Raw genomic sequence first — 27589 nt, 5'->3', positions numbered from 1 at the left:
CGGGGATAATAGGGGTTTGGTTCCAGACCACCCACAATAAAGCACATATTGCAATAAAAAGAGTCAAAATGAGTTTTTTTGGTTTCTCAGTGCATATAAAAGTTGCATTTACTCTGTACTGTAGTCTAATGAGTGTGCAAAATAGTATTATGTCTAAAAAAGAACCAATGTACGTACCTCAATCTAAAGAGACTTCACTGCAAAAAATACTAATGATCATCTGAGCTTTTAGTGAGTTGTGAGTACTGATCACAGGCACCATAACAAATACAATAATAATGAAGTAGTTAGAAATATTGTGAGATACAGAGACACACAACAGTAAGCAATTGCCATTGAAAAAGTGGCACTGACGAAATACTTGATGCAGGTTGTCACAAAGCTTTAGTTTGTTAAAAACCAATCCCGTAATATCTGCGATGCTTGACAAAGCGAGATGCAATAAAACGAGGTATGCCTGTATGACATTTATAATTCAGAGATCTAACCTGTCTCTAATGTATTGTGGGTGTAGGTGGGGAAGTGCTGATTTAACAGTTTAATTTCTACACAAATACCTAATTTTTGCAGCAGCATTTTAGTACTTTTTTCCAACTATGTCAATACTTGATCCAAAACCATACGGTTTGATTTTGGTAGTTTTTATCATTCCGTTTTGGTATCTAATATGAGAATTCCTTACTAGGTATTAGAATACGACTCCTTAATTTCATTTCATGATTTCCCTAAAGCTGAGCTAGCTGACCAAGAGATGAGTATTTAAATTTGAATTTATGGGACGCCTGGGTGGCTCATTGGTTGAGCATCTGCCTTCCGCCCAGGGCCTGATCCTGGAGACCAGGATGGAGTCCCTCGTCAGGCTCTCTGCATGGAGTCTGCTTCTCCCAAGCCTGTCTCTGCCTCTCTCTCTCTTGTGTGTGTGTGTCTCATGAATAAATAAACTAAATCTTTAAAAAATATAAATTTGAATTTATTTATTTTTTTAAGATTTTATTTATTCACAAGACACACACAGAGGCAGAGGCATAGGGAGAGGGAGAAGCAGGCTCCCTGCAGGGAGCCTGATGCGGGACTCATCCCAGGACATCCCAGGACCCTGGGATCCTGACCTGAGCTGAAGGCACACACTCAACCACTGAGTCACCCGTCGCCCAAAGTTGAATTTATTTTAAACTAAATAAAACCTAGTTCCACCTTCAGCACTTAAAAGCCACTTGGGGCCAGTGGCTGCTGTCTTTGGCAGCGCAAATTTTAGCATACTTTTATCATTGTAGCAGATGTTCTTGGCTAGCACGACTCTCAGTGCCACATTGGGATTTTTTTTGGGGGGTGGGGTTTTTTTTAACGTACTTCTCAACTGCAAGTGAAATAAAATCTGCATCTTTAATAACACAATCTTGTCATACAGAAATATGGATCTTTCTATTGAATCAAGGGTTTGTTAAATTTCCTCATCGTTTTGTACCTTTATTTATGTATAGCTTCTTGTTACTTTTTATTATCACTGATGGGTTTTGTTTCCAACCTGGACCAATTGACCCTTTCCTTCTCCGGCATCCTGGCTGTTCCCGCTCTGGGAAGGTCCCATCCGGATGGTCAAGTTTATGTGTGGACACTTTGTGGGGACACAATGGGCACTTATATCCCAGAACTCCGGGGCTCCAGCCCATCCCCGGCTCAGCCTCTGAGTTGTTAGTAATAGGAGCATGCACTACCAGCCCAACCTTAAGTTAGTGCTGTGATTATTGTCATTATTAACTGGTACTTATTGCTATTGGTACTTGTTCAAAGAGCAGGTGTTTCCTGATTTTTAGAGATCAAGTTGAGACCTAGAGGAATGGAAGCACTTGGTAAGGGCACATACAGTAAGCTCACATTTATTTTGTTACGTGTCCTCATTGATATTTTTTTAGAAAATAATGACTTGCTCATTCTAACTGGTAAAATGCTGCCAAGATGGACATGCAGATATCAAGTGGTCTTGCCCAAGCCTGCTGTCCCTCTGCTGCCCTCCTCCCCAATCTGATTTGGTGCTCAGGTCTGGCTTTCCCAGCACCCTGCAGCTCCCTGGCCTCACCTCCTTGGGAGAACAAACTGACCAGGCCAGCCGGATTTCTTCCTTTGCCTTCAGGGGGCCTAGTCCACCCGTTGTTTTCTACAGCTTGCTCCCATCACTGAGGAGAACCCCAGGGATGTTCCTCCAGGGGGACATTTGTATGCTTCATGTTTTATTCGCAGTCTTTTGCAGTTTCATACAAATTTCAATGTTTGTTCTAGTTCTCTGAAAAATGCTGTTGGTAATTTGATAGGGATTGCACTGAATCTGTGGATTGCACTGAATCTGTGGATTGCACTGAATCTGTAGATTGCTTTGGGTAGCGTGGGTGTTTTAACAATCCGCTTGATGTTTTAATGTCCAACTCCTGATGCTGTGCAACATTTTTTTCAGGATTTTTTTTCACGGTTTTTTATTTATTTTAGAGAACGCGAGCTAGCGAGCGACAGCATGCCCAAATGAGTGGGGGGGAGGGGCAGAGGGAAAGAATCTTCAAGTAGATTCCCGGCTGAGCAGGGAGCCCAATATGGGCTCAGTCCCATGACCCTGAAATCATGACTTGAGCTGAAACTAAGAACTTAACCACGTGAGCCACTCAGGAGACTTTTATCAGGAAAATTTTTTTTTGAGGATTAATTTTTCCCCTGCTGAGTGTCACTGGCAAACACCCAATTTGCCCAGTGTCAGATGAGCTCTTCACTCTGATCCTGTGATCTCTGTCAACACTCAAGCCTCCCTGGTAATGTTTGAAATACCTTCATTTTACAGCACAGTTTGCTGTGGCAAGTGTCCCTCGTTACTCTGTTTTTGTGGGTAATTTCACGAATTTTGTCCCTGATTTATTGTTGCAAGTTGGCTTTAATATTGATGGTGAAAGGTTTAATGCCTCCTGTAGAATTCCCGTTACACATTGTGGACTCAGGCCAGTCGGGGCCATGTACATTTGTTCGCTTGTTTCTAACTCTCAGTGCAAATTCTGAGGATTCCTTTCATTCATTCATTCATTCATTCATTCATTTAAAGATTTTATTTTTATTTTTTTCAAGATTTTATTTATTCATTCATGAGAGACACAGAGAGAGGGAGAGAGAGGCAGAGACACAGGCAGAGGGAGAAGCAGGCTCCATGCAGGGAGCCTGATGTGGGACTTGATCCCGGGACTCCAGGATCACACCCTGGGCTGAAGGCAGGCGCTAAACCGCTGAGCCACCCTGGGATCCCCCTTATTTGTTTATGAGAGAGAGAGAGAGAGAGAGAGAGAGAGAGAGGGAGAGAGAGGGAGGCGCAGAGGCAGAGACATAGGCAGAAGGGAGAAGCAGGCTCTCTGCGGGGAGCCTGATATGGGACTTGATCTGGGAATCCTGGGATCACAACCTGAGCTGAAGGTAGCCGCTCAACCACTGAGCCACTCAGGCGTCCCTGAGGATTACTTCATTCATGTTCTGGACAGATCTTAATTGGTTTTTTTTAATATTTTATTTATTTATTTATGAGAGACACAGAGAGAGAGAGAGAGGGGCACAGACACAGGCAGACGGCGAAGCAGGCTCCATGCAGGGAGCCTGACATGGGACTCCATCCCAGGTCTCCAGGATCACACCCTGGGCTGAAGGTGGCGCTAAACCGCTGAGCTATCGGGGCTGCCCAATTGTTTTCTTACTAGAATGTTTACTACATTCATTGCTCAATGCTGAGATTGCTCATCTGTGTTTTTTTTCCTCTGTCCACCTCATTGGCCCATCTTTTGGGTTCTTAGAGATTTTCATTTTATGTCCTTGAGTTTTCAGGGGGATCATTTTGTCCTTTATGTGTGATGCACTGCAAAACTTGAACTATGGGAAAAGCTGTCTCTTTAACAGAGAGGCTGTATGTGGGCAATAGAGTCAGTCAGACAGCAGTCTAGCTCTGAGGGGTTCCCTGGCTTCCACCACCGTACTCCCTTTTTGCACTCGGTTTTTGCAGCTTCTTGGTAGGTATTATAGGGACCTTCTCCCCCAGGATTGGCACTGGGAGGGTCCCTGCCACCAGACTCCCCCCCCCCCCCCCCCCGCCAGGGTTGTCTGGGCAGTAGTGTGAGACCCAAACACACCAGAGATGCTGGTGGGAAAAGAATTGTCTTTAAGCCTTGGTGGTGAAATCAAGCCTCTTCAGAGGCGTATTCCTGGTGCTCATAGCCTGGTAGGTGGGTTATTGGTAAAAGTACATGGCTGTAGAGTGTTTCATTAAACCTAGAAACAGTGCTGTAACCATTCCTCATCTTTTTTTTTTTTTTTTTGCATTTTATTTATTCATGAGAGAGGCAGAGACACAGGCTGACAGAGAAGCAAGCCCCCTGCAGGGAGCCTGATGTGGGACTCTATCCTAGATCCCCCCCTGAAGCAAAGGCAGAAGCTCAACTACTGAGCCACCCAGGCACCCCCTATTCCTCATCTTCTTAGGCCAAGTCCCAATTTACAGAGCTTTTCACATCTGTTGGCTCACTTTGTCCTCCTGATGAAAATTTTCAAAAGTGCTCATCAAATACTGTTCTATGTGCACGTGGTCCATTTATGTAATGCACAGCATGTAAATGTGTACAGTAAGCAGCATATGAGGTCATCCTTGTCAGAGTGCTTCCCGAAAGGTCTGAGAGTTCAGCAATTGAGAGTTCAGCAAATGTTCTTGATGTTGTGGTTTCATATTGCTTCATATTGCTCTTTCTCCTCCTAACTCCTCCTCCACTCTTCTTTCTTCCTCCCTGTTCTCTCTCCCCACCTCCTTCCCCCTCCCCTCCCCAGCGAAAAACTCCCCCCCCTCTAATTTTCCTCCCCTCAGGCTCTCCTCCTCCCGTCTCTCCTGCTCCCCTCCCCGGCTTCTGTTTCCCCTTCTTCCCCTGCATCTTGAATCATTCATCTAACCTCCCTTAGTTCTGAGTAAACTAGGCTTGCTGTGTGCCACAAGTTAACTCACATTATTATTATTTTTTTAAGTTAACTCACATTAAATATTTGTCAGTATTTGAAGATACTGATATGGTACTTGTCGATAAATATAAGACAAGCAAAATTAGGGAGTAGAGGGGACTCCCCCTTCCAGAATGACCATACTCCAGATGTGTCACCTGATGTCTCTACTACTGCACAGTTTTCCACAATCAGGAATATATCCTACTGAATATGCACAAGGCATGCTTTTGAGGTTTTTATAGAAATCCTTTTATTCTTTACTTGAATTTAAGTATTTAAGCTCATGTGAGATGCATTTGTTTGGAGCAAAGTGAGCTTTGAAGTCTCCTTTTCCCTCCCAATATAGGACTTGCTCATTATCTTTCACAAGCTCTACTTTCTGCTCCTTAACTCTAAACTCTTTTTATTTATTTATGTATAAAGAATTTATTTTTTTAAACAGGCTATTTTCTATTTAAATTCAATTAATTAACATATAGTGTATAATTAGTTTCAGAGGTAGAGCAGAACTCTAAAATCTTGAGCCCTTCTTAGTCTTTATTTTCGTGATTTCAAAGAACATTTTCAATGCTCCATATTTTCAGAAAAACTCTTAACTTCACTTATCTTTCTCAAATCACATTGAGACTTTCAGTCCAATACCTTACATCATGAATTAATTGGAGAGAAATTATTTACAATACATCCAGGCCCAAGTGTGTATGTCCATCTAGTAAATCCACCTTTTAGAACTTTTGCCTTATGGTTGTCTTCATTCAGGTTCTTTTTTTTTTAATATATATATATATATATATATATATATATATATATTTATTTTGTTTATTTATGATAGTCACAGAGAGAGATAGAGAGGCAGAGACACAGGCAGAGGGAGAAGCAGGCTCCATGCACCGGGAGCCTAACGTGGGATTCGATCCCGGGTCTCCAGGATTGCGCCCTGGGCCAAAGGCAGGCGCCAAACCGCTGCGCCACCCAGGGATCCCCTTCATTCAGGTTCTTAACAGTCCTTGTTAAGAGTCTAACTAAGGGATTTATTTTAAACATTTTTCCTTATGCTGGTGTGTAGTTCATTATCACATTTTCTTCTAATCATCCCTATGTAGAAAAGTCACTGCTCTTAGATATTATGTATGTTTTTTTTTATCTTCTCACTGAAATATCTTTTCAGTTCCCAAAACTTCACGTTGATTCTCTTGCTATTTGTGGTTTGCTAGTAATAGAATTTTGGAGTCTGATATGCTGTAAAATTCCAACCCCAGACTATGGCTTACAATAATAGCTGGCAAAGCCAGGCAGAGTTCTTGCTTTCTGGGCTAGGATAGCCTGTAGTCCTCTGTTGAAAACTTCCTGGGGCTTTGAAGCTACAGAACGTGTACTCACTCCTACTGCTCTGACTGATAACTATATGAAACACAAATTCACTTAGGGATCTTTAGGTTAAAAGAATAGAGATTGAACTTTCAGGGTTGAATTCAGTTATTAAGCATGAAACTAATTCCTGCTAGAAAGGGAATGTGGGATAGAACTAGGAAAGGGAAACTATACACACACACACACACACACACGCATAGATGTTTACCGTTACATGAGAAAATGCAAATGTCTTAATGATTAGCCCAAAAGTTTGTGTGCTTACAGCTGACAAGATTATTTTCACATATCTCTCTTCATTTCAAATGTGTGACAGGAGTAATAATTTCATATATGACAGTGTTTGTGGGGAATAGTGAATATAAAGGCTAAGCACTCTGATTTCTACATAAGCATTCCCTAGATGTTAATTGCTAATTGGGGTGTGTATAAACATTTCCACTTTTAGAAATGGGGAATCTGGGGGCTTGGAGAGGATACGAAGTATGTTTAAGGTCTTAAACTGAGTTGCATTGGTTGGCTTTCAACTGTTTCTTGATTTTTTTTCTATCAAATTAACTTCGTAGTAAGTGTAAGAAGATGTAAGATTCATCAGGGAAAAAAGTTCTTACACTCCTGTCCACACTCTTGAATTCTAACGTTCCTGACTTAAGTCGTCAAACACCGAGGAACAACAGGTCCACAGCTTTTTTCTGACTGAAGCAAATATGTGGTTCCCCACAGATGTGCACGGTAAGTCTTTCTCTGTAATTAATTCTGGTTCTGCAGTAATGTTCTCACTAATACGTCACTGACATACTTTTTAATCAATGCGTTTTGGTCATTATATTTTCTAATTCAGCTTTTGAGTTTCCTGCCTCTGAAGGATGGATGGGGGGAGGTTGCTCCCCTTCTTAAGGAAGAGGAGAAAACGGGGGAGGGAATTCTGTGAGCCATAGGCACCATTGTAAAGGGCACAGCCCATCCTGGAAAGGCCGTCTTTCTAAGGAAAGGGGTTTACTTAGATTTTATCCTGAGTGACGAGTAGTTATTGAAGGATTTTGAATAGAGGATAAGCTTATTCTGACTCAAGTTTTAAAAAGATAACTCTGGTAACTCTTTGGAAAAAGACTTGAAATTGCTCATAGTGGAAGCAGATGTCATCTATATAAAGCATACCTCCCTACATTCTTACCTAGATTTTGGCCACGCTTTTCCTAACTGGTTAGGTTATTCAGACTGGCAAGAGGAGTTGTAAAATATATTTTGCTTACTGTATTTACTTGTCCAAAATAGGAATGTTGATCTGAATTACCTTTTCATCATCATCAGAATCAGTAGTTCCCAAATATTTATTGGCTGGTACCTAAAGGAAGCTCTTTGTTTTTGCGTGTCTTATCTGTACACCTACCTTGCAATTTAGCAGTTACCATTTTTGGATAGTTTTCTTTAGTTCTTCATGTGTTGCATAATAACCGTATGTGCATGAGGCATTGCAAAATTAAAGGTGAACTCTGGGGGTGCCTGGCTGGCTCAGTAGATCCTGTGACTCTTGATTTCAGGGTTGTAAGTTCGAGCCCCACATTGGATGTAGATATTACTTAAGTAAAAATCTTTAAAAAAAAAGTGAGCTTGTCATGATAGAGTGAGTCAGAAAGCACACTTAATATTGTGATCAAGACTTACCTAATCTTCTACATTTGCCCTATAGAACCAGGATGTTCACTTTAATTCAAAGACCCAGGCTTTTTGGTCATTATTGAGGAATGATGTTGCTATTGTTTTATATTTTGTGACCTTGGGGACTCCTTACTCTTAGACTCTGAGACCTTCGGATCCTAAGTGACAGGTAAATTGTGTGGTTATGATTTTTGATATTAAAACAAAGGAAAGGCATTGTCTACTCTTAAGAGATAGGACTCGCGGGACTCATGGGGACTCCATCCCAGGACCCCCAGGACCCTGGGATCACACCCTGAGTCAAAGGCAGATGCTCAACCACTGACCCACCCAGGTGCCTCAGTTAAGTGGCTTTTTTTTTTTAATGGTTAAACAGAGAGTGACTAGTTAAGGTTTATTTTTATTTAAAAGTCTTTTGAGGGGATCCCTGGGTGGCGCAGCGGTTTAGCACCTGCCTTTGGCCCAGGGCGAGATCCTGGAGACCCGGGATCGAATCCCACGTCAGGCTCCCGGTGCATGGAGCCTGCTTCTCCCTCTGCCTGTGTCTCTGCCTCTCTCTCTCTCTCTGTGTGACTATCATAAATAAATAAAAAAAAATTAAAAGTCTTTTGATATTGGGATACCTGAGTGGCTCAGTGGTTGAGTGTCTGCCTTTGGCTCAGGGCGTGATCCTACTCTGGGCTTGATCCCAGAGTCCCATATTGAGTCCCTCATCCGGCCCCTTGCGTGGAGCCTGCTTCTCCCTCTGCCTGTGTGTCTGCCTCTCTTTCTCACTGTGTCTCATGAATAAATAAATAATATCTTTTAAAAAAGTCTTTTTATATTCACAAACAAGAACAGTAGTATGTTCTCATTTTAACATATTTAACAAAAACTAGTCCTCTCCTTCATGTGTTTTTTTGTTTCTTTTTTGTTTTTTTTTTTTACTTTACCCTTTTTTTTAAATCCATATCTGTGCCTGGCCCATAACTTTCAAGTATATTCCCATGCTGGGGGCACCTGGATGGCTTAGTCGGTTAAGCATCCAACTCGATATCTGCTCAAGTTTTGATCTTAGAGTCATGAGTTCAGGCCCTGCATTGGGCTCCACACTGGACATGGAGCCTCCTTTAAAAAAAAAAAACAACTACTTAAAAACATACTCAAACATGCATACATTAATGCATATTCAAAACTATATATTTTTTTATTTTGGGACAGGGTGTGAGTGAGGGGGCGGGGTAGGGTGGGAAGCATGTGGAGGGGCAGAGAGGCCCTAAGTGTAGGCTCAGTGTGCAGTGTGGAGCCTTCCCTGGGGCTCCATCTCAGCACCCTGAGATCTTGACCTGAGCCACAATTAAGAGTTGGACGCTTAAACCCCTGATCCACCCAGGCATGCCCCCCATTAATGCATTTTCAAATATATTGAGAATTTTTTGGCTCAGTATGAGGTTGTATACCACGGCTATTCTCCTGGACAATAGGTTTTCATGTTTTTATTTTTTTAATCTTTTATTTTTTTATCTTATTTTTTTAAATTTTATTTATTTATTCATGAGAGACACTCCATCCCAGGACCCCGGAATCATGCCCTAAGCCAAAGGCAGACACTCAACTATTGAGCCACCCAGGTGCCCCCGGTGTTTTAAAATTTTTTCAATTTTTAAAAAAGATTTATTTATTTATTCATGAGAGACACAGAGAGAGAGGCAGAGACACAGGCAGAGGGAGAAGCAGGCTCCCTGCGGGGAGTGGGATGCATGGGACTCCATCCTGGATCCTAGGATCACGCCCTGACCCTGAACCAAGGCAGACGCTCAACCGCAGAGCCACCCAGGCGTCCCTAAAACTTTTTTTTTTCCTAAAACTTTTTTAAAATGTAGTTTACTAACCTCGGGAGAATTTGTTTGAATACGTGAAAAGAAATGTGTTTTATTTTACTTTTTTCCCCCAGCAGATCTGGAATCTGCCTTATTTCATTGCGACTGTTAGTTCTATTTTACAGTTAAAGCTCTGAATTTGTGAGCTGATACCAAGCATAAGTAGCTTCATAAGGAATTTAGTACCTTTAATGAAGATGCCCATGTATTGATTCAAGACCTCTTTTATATTTTTTGTAAAGTTTTAATTTTTTTTCTCAGTTCCAGGTATTGAAATTTTATTAAGTTCTATTATGAATGGGCTTTACCCTCATCTTCTATTTGATTGTTGTTGGTTTATAAGGAAATTACTGATATTAGTGTATATTTCTCATCTTTCTGCTCTGTTTTCTGATATGGCTTATTATTTCTCAGTTTTCCTATGAATGCTTTTGAATATTCTGTGCTTATGGTACTACCTGCATGTTGTTTGCATTCCAGTAGTATAGTCATGCAGAGTACCTTCAGTAAAATACAACTTAAATACTCCCTCTTAATTAACAAAACAAGTTTTGAAGGTTCCTTGATTTCTTTTCGATGCTCTGTTTCCCCTCCTCAAACTCCAAACATTTATTTCAGTCTAGATTTTTTCCCCTTTGTTCTGTAAAGGGCTCTCAGGTAAAAGTTTTACAGGGACTAGTAATCTGATTGATGAGGATTGCCCTAGCAACCACCTGAAAACCAAACTCTCTGGAATCAGTTTGGTATAAAGCATTACTCTAATAGAAATATAATGTGAGCTATATATATGTAATTAAAAATTTCCTAACAGTCACATTAAAGCAGTTAAAAGAAACAGATGGAATTAATATTAATAATATAGGTAACTTAATTTGATATATCCCCAAATTATCATTTCAACATGTAATCAATATAAAAAGATGGTTTATATTCATTTTTCCTACGAAGTTTGAAATATGGCATATATTTTACTCTTACAATTCATCTCAATTTAGGCAAACCACATTTCATCTCCACATTTCATCCTGCCACTAGGTTGTTGACGGTGACCATATTGGCCAATATAAATCTAAATAGAAAAGAGAATAAAAAACTTGATTTTGACCTAGTTGACTCAAGGATGTAATTGCTACCAGTTGAGATGGGGAAATGTATTTTAAGATGGCTGAGGGGGTTGGTTAGGAGAGGAGTTAAATTTGAGGTGACTATTAGCATGCAAATGGAGATGTTGGGAATGCTGTTGTCTTTACAGGGTGGCCTAAGGCTGTTGTCTTTACAGGGTGGCCTAAGGCTTGAAAATAGAAAGTTGGGCAGCAGAAGCTTAGAGATGATATTTAAAGGCCTGAGACTGAAGGCCTTCATCTGCAGAGTGTAGACAGAGAAAGAGGAGTACCAAGTCAGATTCTAGGGGCACACTAGTGCTCAAATGATGGAGAAGAGGGGAACCCAGCTAAGAAAGGAGGAACAGCAGATGGGTGACACGTAAAGGAAAAATAGTTGTAAATCGTAAATGAACAAGTCATAAGTGATTTCTGGGGGTGAGGGTGGTGATGTGGAATATTATGTTGTGATGATGCCATAGCCTTGTTTCTCTGTTGCTTTTCATTTGTTATGAGGGTCAAATCAGAAAGTCTACATAAAAGCCCCAAGGATGCTGCCCACTGTGCAAGGGAGGATTATGAAAATGTAATTCTTCCCCATTCTTTTTTTCTCTTGCTGCTTTTCTTCATGTAGTGATTAAATCTCTTTTATGTCCTCTAATTTTGTGAGGTAATTCTCCCTGAATCTGATGGGGAAAGAAAGCGTATATGGGGTGAATTCAAAGTTGTAGACAACAAAATTCATTTGTTCTCCTGTGGTGATTGTGCTGCCATTTGGTTAAGTGGAAACTTGGCAGCCACCTGAGACCTTGAAGTTCCAAATGTGGACCAAGGGCCTTAAAAAGATCTTGCTCTTACCCTGATGCAGTAAGTAAGAGGTTCTGCAGTTTGGCTTTTGCGTTCTTGAAGATTATGTTGCTTTTATTATAGATGATGAGAAAAGGTACAATTGATATTGCTATTTCCTTTTTTTTTTTTTTAACTATTTCATGCCATTCTTACTTTATTGTCATGACTGATTGGTTATTGCTTGTGGGCAATAAATGTCCAAATTTAAGAATGTTGACTTTTCTCTACCACGTCCTTTCTTGACCCTTCTTATGTGAAAGACTGTTCAGAATGTGTTGTATCTGTAGGTTGCTGATGCAGTTTTAAATGGATCAACATACTGCTTATAACCAACCCCTCTGTTAAATGCTTTAAACTGTAACACAAAATCATTTTTTGGGTTGTGCCTCATCTGTCTTTAACTTTCTTTTTCAAGGATTCATTTTATTGAGAGAACTGAGCTCTTAAAGTCATAATTTCCTTTTTTTTCTCTTTTTTTTAAACTTTTTTTTTACATTTTTAAAATTTAAATTCAAGTTGCCAACATGTAGTATAACACCCAGTGCTCATTCTATCAAGTGCCTTCCTCAGTGCCTGTCACCTAGTTATCCCCCCCCCACCTCCCCTTCTGCAACCCTTTGTTTGTTTCCCAGAGTTAGGAGTCTCTTGTGGTTTGTCTCCCTCTCTAATTTTCCCCACTCAGTTCCCCTCCTTTCCCTTATGATCCCTTTACTATTTTTTATATTACACGTAAAGTCATAATTTCAGAAGGAGTCTGCATCCTTTCCATCCAGCCTCACCACGGGCTCTTCCTAAAGCACTAATGTCTAGAGTAGTGAAAAAAATGACAGTTTTAAGAGTGCCTGGCTGGCTCAGTTAGTAGAGCATGTGATGCTTGATCTCAAGGTTCTCAGTTCAAGCCCCATGTTGGGTGTAGACATTGCTTTTTAAAATTTTTTTTAAATATTAAAAAATGATAATTTTAGGTCATATCAAGGTTTCCTGAAAGAACTTAACTTTTGGCAGTTAGGTAAGTAGATTACAAATAGGAATTAGACCTACTATACTTAAATGATATTCAGTAGTTATGAATTTGTGGTTGTAAATCGATAATTGTATTTCCATTTCTGTTGCTTTTCAGTTTCAAAAATTATTACTATGGTTTTCTCAGTATATTCTCATATGAAAATTCTGACCTGTAGAACCACAGACCATTTTTTTCTTTTTCTTTTTTTAAAAGATTTTATTTATTTGTGAGTGAGAGAGAGAGAGAGTGCAAGAGAGAGCACTAGTGGGGAGGGGCAGAAGGAGAGGAAGAAGCAGAGACCCCTCCCTGAGCAGGGAGCCTGATGTGGACTCCATCCCAGGACCCCAGGATCATGACCTGAGCCAAAGGCAGATGCTTAACTGACTGAGCCACCCAGGCGCCCCAAAACATTTCTTTGGTATAGGTTTGCTGTATCAAATAGGGAAATGCACTCTAAAATGTAAACCATATTACCTGCCAAGGCAGTAATTATTCACGTTTTTCCTGTTTATTATCATACTACTGCTAGAATAACTGCATTCAGCTCTAGTAACACAGGCACTATTTTTAATAGTGATAAAGAAGAATGTGTAGTTATCACCCACAGGTGGTTTGCTTTTCCTATACGTTAGTTTATTTTCTGCTCGTTATTACTCAATTTGCCTTTTTTCTATTATACCCTGGATAGCCATACAATAGAGATATTTCTACAGCATATTTTTTAATTTTTTTTAAGATTTTATTTATTTATTCATGAGAGTCACACACACACACACACACACACAGAGAGAGAGAGAGAGAGAGAGAGAGAGAGAGAGAGAGAGAGGCAGAGAGACAGACAGAGGGAGAAGCAGGCTCCACACGGAGCCCAATGCGGGACTCAATTCTGGGTCCCCAGGATCACACCCTGGGCTGAAGGTGGCGCTAAACTATTGAGCCACCCGGGCTGCCCTCTTTCTACAGTATAAACCTTGAAACCACTGTTGTTAACATGTGTATGGGGAGAGAAAATGGTTATAAATGTCAAACTTTCTTGATTTTTGTCCACCCAAGATTTAAAATTCCAAGAAACGTTTATCAACTTTGTGACTGTGGATTCAGCATCAGCATGGTATAGAAAGAGTGAGTACAGATACCTTGCCTGATTCTCAGTCTTGAGAGTTAAGCATTGAATATCTTTTCACGGTTAAGTCTGATGTTACCTTTAGGTTTCTTATAGTTGCCCTTCAGTGGATTGAGGACATAAATCTGTTCAGTCTGGTTTGCCAATAATATTTTTGAGAGGTTTTACCAAAAATTGTCTAAATATGTTGATGATCATAAATTTTCCATGTCCGCTAGCTAATAATGGAAAATGACCAGGCTTTGCCTGGCTCTCGTCTCCACTGGAGCCTGTGTTCTCTGAATAGCTGGACAATGGATCTCCACAGTTGTTGACTCTCGTGCGTTAATATTATGCACAAGGTCTGATAGCCTTTCTTCTTATCTATTTCATTGAGTTTTTGTTTTAGACATGGTGTAACTTTTGTTCATCTAAGCTGGAAGGAGAAATCTCCCATTATCAAATATTAGGAGCCTGGAAATCCTGGGACTGGGGAGAAGCTAAAACTTCTAATGTGTTTTCCAGCAAGTGATTTAAAAAAATATATTGTATTAATAAAATTGTTAGTAATTCATATGACTTGTGAAACAAGGCACTGATTTTTTGTGTGTGATAAAATCTCACGTCAACTATTTTTTTCCTGATCTATTGAAAACATATACACATTAGCATGTCATGTGATATGCCTAGAGATGTGTATAGGCCTTCGTTCTGATTCTAGTAATTACAGATTTGTGCTTTTTTTTTCTTCCACAAGAATATTGGAACCAATTCTGCCCATGATGATACTAGTTTTTTGCTCAGAATACTCCATAGATAACCATAGGGCTATATATATATATATATATATATATATATATTGATTATACATGACCTAGGGTGAACATATGATACATGATTGTTATGTATATCCTTACCGATATTACTGTTTTATATTAGTATTAGAAATATAATTACAGCTATTATCTCTCCCATTAACCAACCACAAGGAATGCATTGGAGGTTTTCGGGTTGCAAATGAGAATCTTTAGAGGCTTGTATAGTCATTATTGAAATTTATATAGCAGGCTTTTAAATTTTGTATTATTTAAACAATTTTTTTTAAAGTAAAAGAGTCTCCAATATAGGGCTCGAACTCATTTCCTCAGATCTGGAGTTGTAAGATCTACTGCCTGAGCCAGGCAGGTGCCCCAACAGGTTTGTTTGTTTGTTTGTTTGTTTATTTAAAGATTTTATCTATTCATAAGAGACACAGACTGAGAGAGAGAGAGGCAGAGACATAGGCAGAGGGAGAAGCAGGCTCCTCGCAGGGAGCCTGATGCAGAACTCGATCCTGGATCCCAGGTTCATGACCTGAGCCAAAGGCAGGCACCCAACCACTGAGCCACCCAGGCGTCCTTTCAACAGGTTTGTTATTATTTTTTTACTATCATGTTTTTTTCTCTTGAACTTGTCATTACTGTCTTAAACACTATTACTTTTATTATAGAACGATCACATTTTAATGCATTAAGTTGCCAGTTCTTCTGTCACTTTTGTTTGAGGATAAGTGAGATTCTTTTCTCTAGGTTAGCATTGACTGAATGTATTAGTAAATCCAAGGGGTCAGGTAGCGAAACATTGGTTTAGGGTGACTGGAAGCATTTTTCCAGTAGATGCCTTGGCCCAGTCATCTGCATATGGTAAAACTGGACAGCGTCATTCTCTAAGTGTGGACATGATGATAATACAAAAGTGGCAAGGGGACACTTCGGTTCTAACAGGAGTCTTGTCCTGTCATGAATTTGCAAGGACCTTCTTGTAAGTGCTGGGTTGTCCTGTAATGTTTGATACAGCAAAATCTTAGGACTTATGCTTTAAAAAAACCCCACAATTGAATAGTGATGGTGAGTTAATTACTTGGTGGGGAAAGGATTCCTGAACATCTTATATCTAGTGGATAGGTAGACTATAAATAGGAACGAAGTCTGTTTTAAGTACGAGGGTCAAGGAGAGAAGCGACATTGAAGCCCCAGGTGCCTTGCTGGCTCTCTAAATAAGGAGCAAGAAAATTGAACTTCTGTCATTCTTTTACTTTTTTAAGAATTTTTAAAAAGATTTTATTTATTCATGAGAGACACAGAGAGAGAGGCAGAGACACAGGCAGAGGGGGAAGCAGGCTCCATGCAGGGAGCCCAATGTGGGACTCGATCCTGGATCTCCAGGATCATGCCCTGGGTCGAAGGTAGGTGCTAAACCGCTGAGCCACCCAAGCATCCCTTGTTTTAAGAAATTTTTATTTTATTTTGATTTTTTTTGAGTGGGTGGGGGTGGGGTGGGGTGCAGAGGGAGAGAATCCTCAAGTCTATTCCCCTGTGAGTACAGAACTGATTCTGAGCTCAGTCTCATGATGCTGAGATCAAGACCTGAGCCACCCAGGTGCCCCCTATCATTCTTTTTCTAATACTTCGTTTTTCTCTTCCTCTTTCTACTCTCTTTATCCTTGCTTACTTCCCTTCCCTTGCCCCTCCTGTGCTTCCTAACTCCTATTACTATCACTTCTATTACTACCACTTTGAGTAGATTTATGAATCCTTTTCATATCAAAAGCAAGAGAAAGTTAATTATCACTTTGTGTTGATCTCCTGGGATATTCAAGGATAAATGGGTTCCTTCTTATTAGTCTACTTTTTGTTTTTTAAGATTTTATTTATTCCTGAGAGACACAGAGAGAGGCAGAGACACAGGCAGAGGGAGAAGGAGGCTCTGTGCAGGGAGCCCGATGTGGGACTCGATCCCGGGACTTTGGGATCACGCCCTGAGCCGAAGGCGGATGCTCAACCGCTGAGCCACACAGGCGTCCTTTAGTCTACTTTTCTGAGGTAATTTGTGTTTAACAAAGATTGAATGTATATCGCACTTAATTAAATGTTATAAAAAAGAAATGCATTTATTCATGGCACAGAGCAGTATTGCCCCTAGAATTGTGATCGACTCATTGACCTGTGACCCTCTATTGTCTTCAAGACCTTTTAGGCCTTAACAATGACATGGGAGAGTAGGAATTCACCTCAGCAGTTAGGAATAGCTTCTCAAAATCGATCTAACTCATCTCTTGATACAGGATCCTACTGGGTTATGCAGGCCAGCCTTTGGGTGCTTGTGGGAAAGTTTAGTATTTTCTTCAGAGGTTTCTGGAAAGGATATGATAGGCTTAAGCCTAGAAATTTTATATATAGTTTTCTATTTTCCTTCTGTTCTTATTTTTATTCTTTTCTGACTAATTATTGTTTGTAGATAAGAAAACTACTGATTTTTGAATATTTCTTTTTTGCTCCACTACCTTACCTCTTTGACACTGCTCATTTCTCAGGCTATTCTGGTTTCATAGTTAGGCCTATGGAGTTCTGAAATAATTATCAGTAAAGCATCATGTAACCTAACACTTCTGTTAAGTGCTTTAAGTTAGTAGCAATGTTTAGTTCTCTTGTAAGGATTCATGTTGTTGAGACAACTGAACCTAAAATCATCAGTCCAATCTTGTTATAAGTATCTTCTTGGAGCATTAACATCTAAAGAACTTTGGAGAGCCCCCTGGGTAGCTCAGCGGTTGAGCCTTTGGCTCAAGGTCTGATCTCAGGTCTAGGGATCAAGTCCCGCATTGGGCTCCTTGTGAGGAACCTGCTTCTCCCTCTGCCTGTGTCTCTGCCTCTCTCTGTGTCTCTCATTTATAAATAAATAAATAAATAAATAAATAATCAATCTTTTTTTTAAAGAAGGATCCACACATGCTTTAAATATTCTCAGCAAGAGAGGGTGACAAAACATGAGAGACTCCGAACTCTGGGGCTCTGGGGTATGAATAAACAGGAGTAGCAGAAGGGGAGATGGGCAGGGGGACGGGGTGACTGGGTGACAGGCATTGAGGGGGGTATTTGATGGGATGAGCACTGGGTGTTATACTATATGTTGGCAAATCAATCTCCAAAAAAATATACATATTTAAATAAATAGATAGATAGATGATAGATAGATAGATAGATAGTAGAAAAAAATAAATCTGTCAACAAGAAATTCATTTAGCAGCCCTGAGGCCAGGTTACTGCCATTTGAAACTTGGTGATCACTGGATCCTGAGACATCACAGCAACCTGAGGCTTTCCTTAGACTTTTTGGCCCTAACAATGAGACAGTTGGAGTAAATCTCAGAACTTGAGAAGGACTTCTTAAAGTAGTTTAGCTAATCCTTGATAAGGTTTCCTAATAGATTATGCAATTCAGAGTTTGGTGATTTGATTTGATACCTCAAAATTCCCCTTTGGTTTAATACATGTTGCAGGCTCCTGGGTTTGTATCATTATGTAAAATTTCAAGTTGATTTTTTTTCCCTCAGGAAAGACATGCTGTTCATAGCCATCTGAGCTTAGAGTTGTAGGAAATTTTCCTTGGCTTTGCAAGCCAAAATTATTTTGTGTTAACTACTCTGTTCTTTGGTAATGCCATTTTGAAGCTAATGTGGCAGTTCCCCACATTTGTATCCCTGTCTCATTTTCCAGATACTAATACCATCCATGTATATTGAGAGGGGGACAGTAGATACATTTTCTCAAATTTCTTTTAAGATAATGTTGACATTGTTGATTACATATGGGTAATAAGTGAATTTGAAAAGAGTAATGTTAAAAAAACATAAGTATTCCTCATCTTAGTCATCGTTATCTAGTGGTTGAAATATGTTATGTTTTGGGTGGAGTATGATAATCTGTTTTTAGAATTGATTTTAGTAAATACAGCCTCATTTTACATCATAGCCCAATTTTCTGCAAAGATCTCTTCAATTCTAAAGAGCCACGTTCCCATCATGGATCTGGTAAAGCTTTGCTGCCAGCCCCTTTAAGGTTTTCTAATCCTGCAATTGAAGAACCAATACCTAGAGATCTTCTGCTTTTTTTTTTTTTTTTTTTTTTAGAAATTTCTTTTTTTTTTTTTAATTTTTTTGTTTTATTTATTTATGATAGGCACACAGTGAGAGAGAGAGAGACAGAGACACAGGCAGAGGGAGAAGCAGGCTCCATACACCGGGAGCCCGACGTGTGATTCGATCCCGGGTCTCCAGGATCGCGCCCTGGGCCAAAGGCAGGCGCCAAACCGCTGCGCCACCCAGGGATCCCGAGATCTTCTGCTTTAAGGACTAGGAATTTAATAGTGACAGCGAATTATCAGTAATGGAACTGGACAAGAAAATAGCATTTTTTGATAGTTAAGTACATTGTGAAAAGGAAATTAGCATGTCATAATTTTTATTTTAGGAATTGGAGGTTGCATAGTTAAAATTACTCCTTTTCTAAGAATTTTGTTGGTCATATTTAAGTGATACTTAGTAGGTAGAGAATTTGTTACTTTATTACAGTAATTTCTTTTACATTTCTGTAGCTTTGCAGGTTCCACATTTCCTCAATCCTTATGTGGAACCAAAGCTTTTTAATTATTAATTGTTTCTTTAGTATAGATTTGTTGTGGGTTTCAAATGTGGAAATGCAGATGAAAGTCTGCATATCTGCCGGGTACAATCACTTAGCATGTTTTTATTATTAGCATAACTACTAGTGTTATAATAATGCTTCTAGTCTTAAGAACACTGCTATTCTGTTACTAATAGGAAGAGTATCTTCAGTTAGCACTCATAGAATGTGGTGGGTGGTTTGTTTTTCACATATATTGAAATGTATGCTGATTACTATTTAATTTACATACTTTCTAGAATGCTGTGATGATCTATGCTGATAGAGATCATTTATTTATAATGCAGATATACATGGGGAAAGTTGATAGCTGTGAATGACAAACTTTGTTCATTTTGTCCATCTAAGGTTGAAAATTATAGAAGTTTGGGATGCCTGGGTGGCTCAGTGGTTGCGTGTCTGCCTTTGGCTCAGGTCATGATCCAAGGGAGCCTGCTTCTCCTTCTGCCTGTGTCTCTGCCTCTTTCTTTGTGTCTCTTATGAATAAATAAATAAATTAAATCTTAAAAAAAGAAAATTCTAAAAGTTTTATCACCTTATTTCATTACCATTGTAACATCGAAATGATGAGTGCATACATCTTTGCCTGTTTACTGATCTCCGAAGTGAAGCATTAAATCTTAAACAATTAAGTCTTTTTTTTTTTTTACAAAGATTTTTAAAATTTATTTGAGAGAGCAGGAGCAGGAGGGGGAGGAGAGGGAGAAGCAGACCCCCCACTGAGCAAGGAGCCTCATGTAGGGCTCAATCCCACCACCCCAAAATCATCACCCAAGCTGAATGCAGACACTTAACTGATCGATCCACACAGGCACCCCAACAATTAAGTCTTATATTAGCTGTAGGTCTTTGTAGATGCTCTACAATAGACTTGAGGATATTTCTCTGCTATGTCTAATTCACTGATACTATTTTTCAGATATTGATGAAATGAATAGTCAAATATTTGTCTACATCTGTTAAGATGATGTTTTGTTTTGTTTTTTCATTTTAATCCATTCACAGGGGAAATCACTAGGTTTTGCTGGCGTTCCCCTCCCAAGATGGGAACTGATGTTCTCTCTGAGTAGGTGGCTTAGTCAAGGGATAAGCTTTCGCTAATTCTCTTTCCCTCTCAGATCACTGCCATGAGTTGACCAGGTGGTAGTATCTGAAAAATATTTTTTCTCTTAGGTTTTTCTTCCAGTTTTCGACAGCAAATAAATTTGGGTCCCTGTTCCTTCATCTAATCTGAAGCAGTAATCTCCAGTTACCAAATACTAGGAGCCTGGAAATCCAGAGACCTGTTGAGGCTTAAAATATTCTCTAGTGTCTCATTACAAGTGGATTTTTAAAATAAAATATATTGCTGTATTAATTTTTAATGAAATTAGTAAGTTATTCACTTAAAATGTGAAATAAGGCAATGATTTATAATGAAATATTAAATAACTTCTTACTATCTTCCTCATAGCATTTTATTTTATTTTATTTTAAAGATTTTATTCCAGAGGGAACAAGCAGGAGTGAGAGAGGGAGAAGCCTACTCCCCGCTAAGCAGGGAGCCTGAGGCAGGGATCCATCCCAGGACCCTGGGATCATGATCTGAGCTGAAGACAAGGTGGTTAATCACTGAGCTATCCAGGTTGCCCCCCTGGTGACATTTTAAATATATACACATGTAGCATATTTTGTGCCTAGAAACATGCAGACCTTTGTTCAGGTTTTAGTAATTGTGGTTTTGTGTTCTTTTTGCACATGAGTATTAGAATTCATTCTGCCCATGATTATATTATTTATATATTCTCCAGAATATTATCCAAATCTTACCCAGTATATGGATATACATGCTGAGGGATGTGTGTGTGTGTACACATTGGGTTTTACATAATGAGTATTTTATCTCCTGTTACTTTTGCCTTGAAGTTGTCATGGCTATCTTTAACAATACTATACCCTATCATTGATAATATTATAGGATGATAATACCATTGGATGCATTGGCCAGCTTCCATATTAGTCTTCATTGTCTGATAATAAACAGGTTTTATCTCTGTAAGTTAGCACTGCATGCATGTATTAATCCAAAGACTTCAGGTAGCAAAACACCTGGTATGCAGTGACTAAAGCCACATGTTTCCACTTGACGGAGTTGGGCCTTTGGAGTCACCAGCACACAGTAAAACTGGAGAATGTGAATCCCTAAACATGGACAACACCATCATGATCAGTAACTTGTGCAGGAATACCCTCTATTCTGAGAACTGTCATCCTATCATGAATTCAGAAGAATTTTCCTGTCAGCTCCTGAGTTCTGACCTGTATGTGAAACAGCAAACTCTTGAGACATTTTGGCTTTAAAGAAATATAATTGAATATTGATGGTGAATTATATATAACAATTATTGAGAACCTAGTGAATTAGAATGGTAGGGGCTGACTGTGTCACAAGTCATTTTTCTTTCTCAGATGTGTCATGGGATGTCACAATAAAATAGTGTCTTGGTATTTCTGTTGTTTTTAAGGATCCAAAAGTATGTGTTTTCTCATTAATCCTCATTACTAGTATGTTGATGAGTTAGTAAAAGATTCAGTGATGCAGATTTCTCTTGAGGGCAAATAAAAGAATCTGCATAGAATCCCCAAGCAGGGATGCCTGGGTGGCTCAGGAGTTGAGCATCTGCCTTTGGCTCAGGGTGTGATCCTGGAGTTGTGGGATCGAGTCCCACATAGGGCTCCCTGCATGGAGCATGCTTCTCCCTCTGCCTGTGTCTCTGTCTCTCTCTCTCTCTGTATCTCTCATGAATAAATAAATAAAATCTTTAAAAAAAGAAAAAGAATCCCCAAGCAAATTGCCTATCCTGAAAGTAAGGACAAAGGGTGTACCATGTCATATTTAAATGATTCTTGGTTAAGTATGGATTTTTTTTTCTTTTTTTGAGAGAGAGAGAGCACGAGTGAGCGAGGAGGGGAGTGAGGGCAGAGAGAGGGAGAAAGTCTGAAGCAGACTCTGTACCGAGTGTGCGGAGCCCAACACAGGACTCAACCCCACAGCCCCGAGCCAAAATCAAGACTTGGGTGCTTAACCCACTGAGCTACCCAGACACCCCATGTATGGGATTTTGTTTTGAAAGGGGGTTCCTAAGACCGTACAGAGGCTCAGTGTTTCCCCTTAAAGGATTAATAGGATTCAGCAGCGGTTATACTCATTGTTCTAGTTTATTACTGTGAAAGGAGACAGATTAACATGAGTAAAGGGAAAAAGGGACAGGGCCTGAATTCCAGGAGAAACCAGGCATAAAGCTTTCAAGTGCCCCTCCCAGTGGAGGCACAAAGAGTGAGCTTAATTCTTCCAGGAATAATGTGACAGCATGTGTGAAGGCTTGCCAACCAGAGAAACTTCCCCAAGCCTAGGTGTCCAGTGCTTTTTTTTTAAAGATTATTTATTTATTTATTCACGAGAGACACGGAGACAGAGAGAGAGGGGCAGAGACACAGGCAGAGGGAGAACCAGGCTCCATGCATGGAGCCCGATGTGGGACTTGATCCTGGGTCTCCAGGATCACACCCCGGGCTGAAGGCGGCGCCAAACCGCTGCGCCACTGGGGCTGCCCAAGTGTCCAGTGTTTTTATTGGGAATCTGTCACCTAGGTAAGTAGAATTTCCACGATTGACTTCAGCTATTCAAAGCTGACTCCCAGAGCAAAATTGGGTGTTCACTATAAAGCACAGTGGTAGCATAAACTCTTTGGTTCACTATAAACTATAAAGCACAGTGATAGCATAAACTGGTCCAGTGTTTCAAAAGACATACAAAAATACTCTTATCACACAACATTTCAAAGGGTCAGAGTTAAGCTCCTGGGCCTCTGCTGAAGGCCAGTACTGAAAATGGGCCTTTCCTGGTTGTGTGTAGGATGAAAGCAACTCAGGACTGCTCAGTTAAACCTTTCTCACATAAATTGTGGTAGTTTTTGCATTATTCTAAGTTCCATTTTCTTTTCTTTTCTCTTTCCTTTCCCTCCCTCCCTCTCTCTCTCTCTCTCCCCCTCCCTCTCTCTCACTCTCTCTCCCTCCCTGTCTCCCTCTCTCTCCATACCCAGCATGGAACCCGACATGAGGCTTGAACTCATGACCCTGAGATGGAGACATGAACTGAGATTAAGAGTAAGACACTTAACTGACTGAGCCACCCAGGTACCCCTCTAGTCATGGTTCTAACAATTACGTAATTATAGCTAACATTATGAGAACTGTAATAATTTGAAGCACAAAAATTCATATGAATTTGTCAAGAGGGTAAATGAGAGAACCTACATAATAGCCCCGAGTTCATTACCTGCTGTGTACATAAGCATTTTGGAAATATAATTTCTCATGGTTCTTAGTCTTTTTTTTTTAATTTAATTTAATTTATTTATTCATGAGAGACACATAGAGAGGTAGAGACAAGGCGGAGGGAGTAGCAGAAAAGCCTGATGTGGGACTTGGTCCTGGGACTAGGATCATGCCCTGAGTTGAAGGCAGAGACTCAACCACTGAGCCATCCAGGCATCTTAATGGCTCTTATTCTCATCTCTGCTCATTTCTTTTCACATAACTTAAGATTCAGAGCGGTGAAATAAAATGAAATACTTAATAGCATCTCACGTACTGTATGCCACTGATATCTTTGGGGCTGGTTTGCCCCATGGTAAATAGCCTACCTGCATTTAATGTGCTAAATATGCCACCTAAGACTCAGTGACAGTTTGAAATTATGGAGGATTGATTACAGATGTTTGTCCTCATGCATTTATTGATGTTCAAGGTCCTGGAGAAGTGGCATATTTCTTCCTGCTCTGAACTCCAGTCTTAATTTTGCCTCGATAAAGAAATGCAGTCCTTGTCCACATCTGTGTCCAGCTTTTCCACAGGATGACAGGTGAAGCCTTCTGCAGGTTGATGGCATCAGGTGGGAGCGAGTTACATTCCAATCCTGACAAAAGCTGGTTGAGGGTAAGGAATCTCCTGCATTTTCTCACAACAGCCTCAGATCCAGATGGGTGTAGGGAAAGTGAGCACTACAGGCCTCAGTCTCAGAACGTAAAGATAGTAAACTCTGCTTTGACCACTCAGTCTCCCTAGGAAAGGTAGAAGAAATCATATGAGCTGATAGGAAAGGGACAGCCTTTGGATCTGAATTTATTTCTTGTCTGAAATTCAGTGGAGATGAATTGAAAGTTCAGTTTTCTCCCAAGGGATGGGAGGAAATGATATTCCTGTTCTTGCCATTTCAAATGTATCTTGGTTTCTCATTAGGGGATTATGGGTGTCTTTATTCTGTTTTCTGCATATGTGGCTTGAAGGGATTTGAGGGGAAAGAGAATGGGGTGGATGTGTCTGACGGTTTTGTTTTCTTTAGACAAAGGAAACCATTTTAATAGTTGTGTTCTTGAGGCACCTAGTTGACTCAGTTGGTTAAATGTCTGTCTTCAGCTCAGGTCATCATCTTGGGGTCCTGGGATCGAGCCCCACATTAGGCTCCCTGCTCAGTGGGGTGTCTGCTTCTCACTCTCCCTCTGCCTGCCGTTCCTCCTGCTTGTGCGTACATGCGCTCACTCTCTGTCAAATAAATACATAAAATCTTTAAAAATACAGTTGCCTTCCTAACTGAAAACCTGCAGGTTAGAGAAGATTAAGCTCATTCCCCATAAAAAAAGACAACAGAGATGAACTTGTTCTCCCGAAGTTCTCCTAATCATTGAGGTAAACCTGGAGCAGGTAAGGGGATGCTCACTGAGGGAAGGATGGAAATTGGAAGGCAGTGGATCAGCATGGTCCAGGGTATGGAAAAATACTGGATATAGTCATCATGGTGTGGTGGGAAAAGAGATGCAGACCGTGTTTGAGAGCGAGAGAAGGAGCAGTCAGGGCCTGGGTGTTAAAGCCATGCTGTGTGCAGTTCTCCCTGCCCAGAAAGCTGCCGATCAGTTTGCTTGCATGTAATGGATGCCCCTCTAGGTAGAACATCATTTGTGGTGGCCTCCAGAACAGTGATGGGGATGGAGAAGCCTGTCCTTGAGCTGCCTCCCATGAACTGAGGAGCCCTGGCACCCACCTGGATCTTGGACATCCCTGAGATGACTCTGGTTGTCCATTCCTAACAACGTGAATCCTATTGATGGGGAGATTGTGAAGACACTTCCTAAAAGAAGAAGAGAACACAGGAGCAAGATTGGTCTCTCTGGGTCCACAGAATCCTTCAGGTAACAGAGTGCCTCAGACTGACTTCGCAGACTGAAGAGATGACCATAGGAACTGCCTTGTTCTTGCCCCTGATAATCACCTGAGCGGGGGGGGGGGATCCATACCGAGTGAGGCTTCTACATTGGAGGGAAGTGTGATGGCACTGTTTAGCGTCATAGAAAAATGTTGAGTGAAGTCCTCATGCTGTGGGAAGGAGAGGGATGAAAGCTGTACTTGGCCATTTCAAGGTTACCGCATGGCTCTAATACCTTGAGTTATGCTGTATGCAGCACCCTGCCCAGATAGGTGCTGATCACGTGGGCAGCGTGTAGTTGGTGGCTCTCTGGGTAGAGTGATGCACTTCTGGAATAGCGTTTGTAGTGCCTTTGGCCTGGATTTGAGGTGGATGGGATGGTATCCTCGTGCTTCCTGCCCTGAACTGAGGAGGGCCCTGGGAGCCACCTGAATCTCCCCAATCGTCAAGATCATTTCAGTGTTCTGTTCTTGACAGTGTGAACACTCAAAGGTTAGATTTTGTGAAGATAACTGTAAAGAATACAACAAAGTGGGAATAAGTTGGTACTCCCTGGGCCCTCCTAATGCTTCACATAAACATCAAGCAGGTCAGGGCATCACCACCAAGACACATTCAAGTTGGAGGGTAGCCTTTTGGAACTGTCTTGGATTATGGAAACTTGGATGTACAGTCAGCATGATTTGGTGGGGAGAGAGAAGAAAGCTCTGTGTAAGACTGACTGCAAGGGGGACTCGGTTGGTTCTGTTTGTGGATTCAGACTGTGTGCAGTGCCCTACTCAGAAAGGTGGTCATCACATAGACTCACTTGTAGTGACTGCAAGCCTGAGTAGAGCAAAGCTCACCAGCACAACAGATGCACCGGCCTATGGGACTGTGATGGGTTACAGGTAACGGGACCTGTAGCTGCCTCCCTGAGCAGCCCAGGATGTCACTGTCAGTCATCTGGTTCTAGTGTCACGTGTTTTCAAAAATGATTTCAGTGTTCCATTCCTGACACCAAGCACTTCCAGGTTGAAGATACTTGTTACCTTGTGCCCAGCCATGGGCAGTGCCCTGCTGGGGAAAGTGTGTGTCACACAGGGAAGAGTAATAGCCCTTCTATAGGTGGAGTGATACTCGATGCGGATATGTGTGGAGCCTTCAGATCAGCGGTGGGGACGGAGGGGCATGTGTTCTTGAGCTGTGTGTCTTAAACCCAGGAGGGCATAGGTAACGTGCTGGTTTCCATCGCCGGTTCCCTCAAGACGATTCCAGTGGTCCGCTGTGAATCATGTGAACACCTACTGTTTGGAGAAGTAGAAGATACTTTGTAATAGAGAAGAGAATGTGGGCACAAGCTTGTTCTCTGGTCCTCATAATCCTCTAGGTTCACATGCAGTGCTTGAGGGGATCCTCATGGAGGGACGAGTGCTAGTTGAGGGCATGGGGCCGGCATTTTCTAGGCTTATGGAAATGTTATGGGAACAGTCATGAGGTCCATGGAGATCAAAAGTCTATTTCCAAGTACATGGGCAGATTCTCTACCTAATTGGGCTGTCTGTACTGCCCAGATGGCTGCCAGTCACTTTTTAAAAAACTACAGGTTTTGTAAAAACAGTTTTGTAACTGTCAAGGACAGTGACATTTGTGTTGGCTTTTAGACCAGTGATGGGCTGGAGATTTGTATTTACTTGTATTCTTTGATGTTCAGTCTCTAGTAGCCACCTGTGTTTGGTCTCAGACTTCTCCCCCTGATGATTTCAGTAGTATACCCCTAACCATGTGACCCCAAGACATCAGAGCAGATGAAGGAACGTCCTTTGGGAAAGTGGGAACGAAGAATTGTTGTCAAGTGTGTCCTCCTAATCCTGTTCATAAACATTGAAACTTTGAAGGTTACTCACATTGGGAATTCTGC

This window comes from Nyctereutes procyonoides, unplaced genomic scaffold (assembly GCF_905146905.1).
Source record: "Nyctereutes procyonoides isolate TBG_1078 unplaced genomic scaffold, NYPRO_anot_genome, whole genome shotgun sequence".
NCBI lineage: Eukaryota > Metazoa > Chordata > Mammalia > Carnivora > Canidae > Nyctereutes > Nyctereutes procyonoides.
The sequence above is the reverse complement of the archived record's forward strand: the minus strand, read 5'-3'. Positions refer to the sequence as shown.